Source organism: Condylura cristata, unplaced genomic scaffold (genome assembly GCF_000260355.1).
Source record: "Condylura cristata isolate star-nosed mole 26May11 unplaced genomic scaffold, ConCri1.0 scaffold00039, whole genome shotgun sequence".
Taxonomy (NCBI): Eukaryota; Metazoa; Chordata; class Mammalia; order Eulipotyphla; family Talpidae; genus Condylura; species Condylura cristata.
The window spans coordinates 511869-520473 of NW_004567140.1; positions in this window are offsets into that span (position 1 = coordinate 511869).

Consider the following 8605-nt stretch of genomic DNA (forward strand, 5'->3'; position numbering starts at 1 on the left):
CCTCTGGGGGTCCCCCCTCAGCACAGGCTGACTCAGCCGACCACCACGAAGCCCGCCCCCCACCACAGCGGGCCCGCTTCCCCCGTGTCCCCAGCAGGCAGCGGCCGGGCGGCTGCGCGCGTCAGAACATTAAAGCGACACGAAGTGAAGAACCTGTTTCTCTGGCCATCCGCGCGGGCAGGGGCTGGACACGGCCTGGGCCAGCATGCCCCAGGGTGGTGGCAGGCTGGGCAGGGTGGCAGTAGCGTGTCCACCCCTGTGGCGCCGAGCCCCAGCACCCCCACCTGTGGGCACCGCGCTGCCCGGGCCTCCCGCATGACGCCCACACCGGAGACGGGGCCGGGGCCTCCGTTCGGGAGGCTGCCTCAGTGCAGCAGGTGCATGTGAGCGGGGGGTGCGGGGGGCGCCCGTGGGCCCGCGCCTGCGGGGAGGGTGCGAACAGGTGTGCGCAGGCTGGCACAGCCTCACGCGCGCCCCGTGGCACATACAGCTGGCAGAGGGCCTCCCCCTCAGTGAATTCCCAGTGCTGCTCCTTTCAGGCCTTCCTTGTTCTGGTCTCTTCATTTATCTCGCACCCAGCCCGAGGGCGTCAGCCACCCTGGGGGAGCGCTGGGCCGAAGCCACCAGGCCCAGCACCAACCCCCCCATGTTTGAGGGCACCCCAAATCCCCGCTCGGTAAGTCCGTGAGCCCAGGTCCCGGGCACCCAGCAGGTCACGGGGCCAGACTTCAAGGGCTGCTCCAGAGTCCGGGTGCTCGGGCCCACGTGCTGGGGCGCTCCCCGTACTCCCCTCAGACCCACACTGGGGACACGCAGGCGTGCGAGCGACCCCTTGGTGACCTTCACCCCAACTCTGGGAAGCCAGCCTGCAGGGTTTCAGAAGGCCCAGGCTGGGCCTCACTGTCCCGAGCATCTCGGGAAGCCAGAGGGAGAAGGCCAGGCTCCCAGACTGACACCCGCCCCCTGGGGGATCCCCGGGCCCTTCCACCAGGCTGCGGACGGGGGATCTGGTGCCTGTCCCGCCCGTGCTCACTCAGGCTGCCCACGCTGGAGTTCCCACGGTGGGGAGAGCTGTGCGGGCAGTCGGCGTCAGGGAGGCGCAGGGGTGGGCGCAGGAGGCAGCTTCCGCCAGCCGCCTGCCCCCGCGCCCACCGCGGCGGCTGACCCTCCCTCCTAATGAAGGCGAGAGGTGACTATCCATCTTCCCCGCCGCTGCTCCTAATTAAGCGTCATCGAATTCCCCAACCTGCCTGCTTTCTGGAGCCGGCATAATCTGTTATTTACCTGCAGCTAATAGGTTCCCGGGTAATGATAGTCTTGTATCAAATGACGGCCGTTTGGCTTCTGACAGTTTTAAAGACCAGTCTCGGGGACACTACAGTTTCTAATTACAGGGTCTGTCACCAGCGAGGTTCGGTTCAACGCCACTCCTTCTCCCGCGGGTGACACTTCTGTCCAGATCGGAGATTTAAGCTCAGCCCCGACAGTTAAGGTTAAAAATACTGCTCTGTGCGAGGCGAGGGATCATAATTTGGGTCGCTGCCGTGTTTAATTAATTGGACTGCGGCAATCAGCACTCTGCGCGCCGTAATTACAGGCAGGGCGAGAGGCCCCGCTCCCCCTCGCCGTGTCTTACAGCTGTAATTTCGCGGGGGCCCTGACCTGGCTCGGAGCGAGGGGCCTGGAGGTCTTCCCCGGCGAGCGGTACTTCATTAGGCGGCCGTGATTTGTGAGCGGAGCGAGGCGGAGGCGCCTCAGGGGGGCACACCTGCCCTCGCTGTCCAGCTGCGGGCTGCCTCCCCCAGGGTCCTCCTGGCAGGCAGGGTGGTGCCAAAACCAGTCACCCTGACCGCCAGGAAAGCCACCGGAGGAGAGAACACGGGCTCCAGAAATCTAGCTCCCGGTCAGTGGTTTCCATGCCTCGACGCAGATGGACCAGGCAAGCTCAGACCCCAGGACCTTTGCACTTGCTCCAGCTAGTTTCCTACCACACCGATCCCTGCGCTACTCACCCAGTTCTCTTTGTCTAGGCGCCACCTCAGAGTCAGCTCCCGGGGGGTTCCCTGACCTCCTCACCCCAGCGGCCCCACCCTGCACGATCCTCGGCCTCTGGTGATCCCCGTGAGCACCACCACGCCCCACAAGGCTCCAGGCCCGCCGCCCACGCGCCCTGGCTGCCTCAGAATGAGGACTCTCACTCCACCTCCCGCCCGGTGCCCGTGGCCGCCGTGTCTCCGTCCTAGGCTGATGTCCACCTTCAAGTGTGCCCCCGCCAGCCAGGCAGGAGGCGGCCCTACCCCAGTCCACGGAGCCTACCAGCCCCACTCAGACCCCAAGTGGCCTCGCCCAGAGCCCGGGGGCACCTCGCTCCTGGCCAGCCGGCGCCCTCTCTCCGATGTCCTTCGGCCACACAGCCTCAAGGACAGGGGCCCACAGCAGATGGCACTGGGTCAGGCGTGGCAGTCCCACGGCATGCCCTCAGAGCCCACCCCTGCGCTGTCCGGCTGCGGAGGTCAGTTTCTTGAAACCGTTCTCTGCTTGAAGGCCCAGTGCCACGGCCCCGAGTCTGATTTCCTCACCTGTAACCGGAGACCAGGTCTCCTCAGGCAGGGGCGAGCGCCCACGAGCTGCCCTTCCCGGGCGGCTGCCGACGCCCCGGGTCCTCCTCTCCCAGGCAGGCGCTCCCTCCCTGTACCCCCTGGAGCCTGGGCCCTCGGCCCCACGCCCGGCCCAGGCGGCGGCCATGTTTACGGGCCGCAGGCTCCTCCCGGCTGAGTGCCGCACCCACACCCCTTCCCGCTGTCCCCTGCTGGGCCCACTTCAGCCCACTCCCCACCTCCAGGGATCTTCCTGCCAGAGAGAATTCCCCACTGGCATCCGGCTCCCTGCCGAGCCCCCTAATGAGCGAGGCTCAGCTCAAGGATGCTTTTTCTGAACACAGAGGGGGGCTGTGCTGGGCACTCCCGCACCACGGAACTCACCCTCGGGCCGAGTCCCCAGCTCCACGCCCACCCCAGGAACAGCAGCCGCAGAGGAGAGCTAGTCAGGCCTGCCGGAGGTCCAGAAACAAGACCTCTCCTCCGCAGGCCACCCGCTGCCCCCTGCTCGAGGGTCAGGGTGCTGTGCCGGGCGCTGTGCGGGGCGGATCTGGGGCCCCATTCCGGGCCCCACGCAGCAGGGGGGCGCCCACTGGCGGGCGTCCCCTGGGGGCTGAACTGCTTCCCCTCGAGGGACGTGCAGAAGGCCTGGTCCCGGTACCTCTGGACGTGGCCTTGCTCCCCAACAGGGAAGGTGTGAGGACGGGGCGGCCCGATGGGGGCCCGCAAGGGGATGCGCCGGCCCTGACAGGAGAGGAGCGGTCCTCAGCGTGACAGGCAGAGACGGGAGTGGCCACAGGCTCAGGGGCGTACAGGCCGGACCCCAGCGCAGGAAGGGGCAGGGAGGACCCTCCCCGAGCCCGCAGAGGCGGTGGCCCGGCCCGCACCTGGGCCCCACATGTGGAGAGAATGCATCCTGGTGCTCACAGCACCCCAGTCTGGACGCTCGCCAAGCAACCCCCGGAAGCCCGGCAAGGGGCAACGGGGGGGGAGGGTGGCAGTGTACGGCCTGGGCACCCAGATGCCATGCCCTCTGCAGGGCGCCAGTCCATCCCTGCCAGCCTCGCCCCTCCCCGGCCCCTCGAGTGCAGTTCCCATGGAGCTGGGGGACCCAGGGGGTGGGGACCAACGTGCGGCTTATTAAGAATCGAAGGCCGGGCTGCTCGAATCTCAGCGGAGAGCTGCTTTTGAAGTGCCGAGTGATTTATTTTAGCCAATTACTGGTGCACTTCCCCTTCCAAGGACCCCACGTAATTGATTGAAACCTATTGAAAACAAATTAGCCAGCCCCAGGATGCAAAGATCTGTTTATCACTTCTCTGGAGGTTTTCAGGAAGTCCACTGAACGCCAAAACACATTTGCCTGCACTTTCCCTCCCCCAGAAGGACAGGAGATAAAAGAACGAACCTTTCCAGAAGGTGTACGCCTCTGAGCACCTGGCCGCCGGCTATCTCCCGAGTCCCGCACTCTGGGGTCATTCCGGAACGCCCCAACATGCTGCCCTAACTTGTGGCCTGCTGGAGTTGGAACCCCAGGGGCTGAGGAGGGACCCCGAGCTTCACCGGCCCCCCTGCCGCTGTGAAAGGGCCCCGACTGACCTCCTAAGGGCCGGCCGCAACGAGGGGCTGTGGGCGCCCTGGGCCCCCCCGAAAGGCCCAGCCCGGGACGGGCAGCGGGGGGCGCCGCCTCGGCTGTTGACGCTCCGTGTCTGGGCTGACTCAGCGGTGGCAAGTGGGCCGGCTGGGGCTGTAAGCGCGCACTCGGGTGGCCTCGAGGATTGTCTGTCATGGCACCAATGCACCGCCCTGTGCTGTGCACCTCACGGCGCACAACGTGCATTCACGCCACGCTGCCTTTTCAAGAGGCAGCTGCCCACTGGGAGGACCCCCGTGGGGCACCCTCACTGGTGTGGATTCCTGCAGCCCTGTCCGCCTCCGCCCAGGCCGCCTCCCGGGACCCAGGCCACTCGCCCACTCCTGCCGGAGGAGGGACGGGGTGCCCTCTGCGCGAGCCCCTGCAGGGCCCTCCCCAGCCCGGCCACGAGGCCCGGACCCGTCTAGAACCCCGCCCTCCACCAAGCGCAGGCCCCTCGGGCTCCCTGCACCCAGCTTCCAGCTGCTGGCGCCCGTCCTGCCCCTGCTCCCCCCGCCCCCGCCACCCGGGACAGGCCCACGCTGACACGGAGCCCGGGCCGGCCGTGCTGGGCTGGAAGCAAGAAGGCACACACATGCTGTGCGGCACAGGCATGCATGCGCGTTGCGTGTGTAACGTGTGTGTTACACAGCGTGTGTGCTGTGTAATGCAGGCATGTGTGCGTGTTGTCTGAAAACGTGTCCACACATGTGCGGGAGGATGGAGATGAGGAACACACATGACACCCCAGAAGGCCACTGCTATGAAGGGAGACTGTGGACGAGGGGGACCCCAGCGAGGAATCACTGTCTGCAGGACAAAAGGGGTGTAGGCATGGGACCCCCAATCCATCAGCTGGCACAGCCCTCCCCATTGCTGGGTGCAGGAGTGGTGACCTGGGCAGCAAAGGGGAGCAGTGGCCAGGGCTGAGGGTCCGCGAGCCTGGGCTTGCAGTCCTCACCTCCAACGGTGAGCCGTCCGCTCCCGGACCCGTCTCCCCTCTGTGCAACATGGGCACGCAGAGCCCCCTCAGAAGGGCTGGGAGGGTTCCAGGCCGGGAAACGCAGCCACAGGGACGCTGAGACCAGGAACCGGGCGGGTGTCCCAGACAGCAGATGCAGCGTGCCGAGCCTGAGCGCAGGAGCGGACCTACTGCAGCTGTGGCGTGGGCAGGTGCGAGGTGGCGTGGGCAGGTGCGAGGTGGCCTGCACCCAGAGCGTGAGGCCCGGTGACTGCGAGCAGGAGCCCGCGGCGCGCCTTGGGACAGCTGTTTAAACCATCGGCGGAGCCTGGCAGTCACAGCTAGATGCCTTCGGGGAGCACGGGCCTGGCAGAGGGAGCACCCTGTGCCGAGCCCCTGCTGGGGAGCACCACAGCCCATGTCACCGGGGAGGACGCCGAGGCCAGGCTGCAGCCTCAGGCCCAGCTGACACGCTCCACAACACACCTGGGACCCGGAACCCCTGCGAACCCCAGCGGGGTGGGGCCTCGGGCAGGTGCACACTCGCGGCCTGGTGGTGGGAGGCCCCGGCCGGCCCGGGCTCATGCTGAGCACAATGTCAGCGGCAGCGTGAGGCCCGCTGAGGGCCAGGGAACACCCTCGCCAGCGCTGCCCTTCCCGATCCCAGCAGGCGGGGGGGGGGGGGGGCAGCGCTTTGCTCCGGCGCCTTCCTCCACGTCGCCACCGCGCTCTGGGCGGCAGCCTGGTGGCCCGGACGCAGAGGCCTTGCCGGGCGGCTCTGCGAGACCCTGGCTCCCCAGACAGGCCCATCTCTCCCCACCTCCACTGCAGCCCTTGGCTGAAGGCCCCTCGGCCCACGGCCCCCGGCCCACTGCTGCAGGATCCGGCTGCGCCAGGGCCCCCCGTGCCGGCCGGCCGTCTCCCGCGTGCCCTTTGCTGGGGTCTGGGCTCAGCACGGTTCTCTCCTCGGAAGCCTCACAGTATTTATTGCTCTGCTGGCCGTGCGGCGGCCCGGCGCGGTGGGTCCCGGCGCTCGGCGTCAGCGGCGCAAACACCATCACTCACGCGCATAAACCTGTTGTAGCGATTCCCAGCCCGGCCGAGACGCGCCCATCACTCACGCGGACGCCGCGCTCCAGCGGGGCGGCGGGAGATGGATGGTTCTGGGAATTACCGCTGGCTGCAAAGTGGGGACCTTTCACCTCCGGGCGCAGGGTCAAGTCACTCATCGTGGGCCCGGCCCCCGGGGGACGCAGCAGGAGACCCCTGCTCCGGGGCCGCCCCCCCGCCCCCCACAAGCACCTGCCCACGCTGGGTCCCACCGAGGCCTCCAGAGCCATCGTTTCCCTGGGACGCCACGGCACGACCGAGGCAGGTGCCGGCCGGGGCTTTTGACAAATGAGGACGTTGAGACTTGGGGACACTGGATGAATCACCCGGGGCTCCAGCAGGGCCAGCTGCCCCCCTCAGGTCACCACCTCATCCGCCCGCCCCGGTGCCCCCATCTCCATGAGACGGGATGGGTCTTCACACCTTTGGGCCAGTTTAGAGGTCTCTCCGGCTCTCAGTCTCGCGGCCCGGCGCCACGCTGACCTTTCTGTCTCCTCACAGCACGTCCAGGCCCGCCGAGGGCCACCCAGTCAGGGCAGGGCAGGGGCCTGGACGCCACCCTGCGTCCCCCCACGTGCGCTCTGCCAAGGGACGCGGCAGGAGGGTCTCCTGGACGAGCCTGACGACGCCACGTGGCCTTGGGGTCACGGACATTGGAACCACCACATTCTAAATAATTCAGGGCCTGGAGACTGAGCGCGGTCACCGCCCACCCAGAAACTTGCACGCTGGGCCGCCCCGCCGCGAGCTCCACCCACCGCCACCTAGTTTGGGGCCCCAGGGGCAGGGAGCCCTGGGCGGGCAGGGTGCGGCACACCACCTGCTCGCGTTACGGGGTCGGTGGAGGGGACGGTGGCCCGGGTCAGCCCCACGGCCCTTCTCGCAGCCTGAATCTACAGTGGGTGGACAGTGTCCCCAGCCCAGTCCACAGAGCACATGCTTGCGTTGTTTTAAAACAGCGCTGCCGTACCAGGGTCTCCGGGTGCAGAGGTGGGCTGGGAATGTGCTGGGAAGGGCTCTGTGCACCCCAACTTACTGGGGCCTGTCCTCAGACAGATGCCAAGTCTCCCAGCCCACCAGTGGATCAGCCCTGCCAGGCTGTATTTTCCTTCCCACCACTACTTAGAGCGTCTGCTGTCAGCACACCCCCTCCCCCAACAGGAGATGGCCGCCGCCTCCCTGCTGTGACCTGGCTCCAGGCCAAGACCCTGCACACAGCACGCGCAATAAATCCTTGCTGGGTGAACACGCATGGCCCAGCAGCAGGCCAGAACCCAGGAAGGCCCAGGCGAGGGGGTCCCAGGCCCTGGGGCAGATCCCCCCAGGGACCCCCCCCCCCCATCTGTGGGGCAGGCTGGCCGGAGGTTAAAGGCGTGGCCTCTGGAAACAATCCGGGTCTGAATTCCAGCTCTGCGCCTTCTGAGCTGTGCAACCCTTAGTGAGTTGCCGACCTCTCTGGGCCTCAGTCGCTCGTTTGCAAAGTGGGCACCTAAGAGCATCTGCCTCATGCCCTGGTACATGTTAAATGAACGTCTGGGGAGCAGGGGCTGGCACAGGAGCGGCATTCCTAGGCACCAGGAAAGTGTCTGCTGGTACTGCACAGCTTCGGGACTTCTCTGGAAGCACAGGCGGCTGGTCCAGGAAGGTGGGATCCGAGAGGTGGGACTTGCATGGGAGGCACCCACTGGGTGCAGGGTGGAGACCTGTGAGCAAGGAGCAGAGCCCTGGGTGCCATAGAGGGGGTAGAAACCGTCTGGGTGGTTCCTGGGAATAGCGAACCCCTGAAGACTCAGCCCTTGATTGGCTTCAGGCCCAAACGCGCTGGCCATGAAGATTCTGACACCCCAGCCCAAGTTAGTTCTGAGGCCCAGGAGCTGGCCAGCCTGAGACTCAGTGTCCCTGCGTGGTCGCCGGGTGGCCAGCACCACAGTCAGGTCCCCCTGCCTCAGCGGTGTCTATGGGCAGAAAGCACCTGAGACCCATGTGGACAGGGACGGGTGACAGAGGCAGGTCCTACCCAGGTGGGTCACAGGTCATGGCCACCACCACGAAGCAGACAGGGCCAGGGACTCTGTTGCCTGGTCAGGGGCACTGTCCGGGCTTTGGGCAGCCAGGCCCCATGTGACCCCCAGTTTCTGCACGTGCTTAGACTACAGCAGGTTTCGAGGGGCCCCAGTGGCCAAGACACTGTGCCGCCCATCCCGGGACCCACCTTCTCTGTCCACACGAGTTGGAGGGTAGCACCTGGCCTAGCTCTGGCCCGCCAAGGACAGCGGTCAGACCCAGTGTGTCTAGGACAGCCTG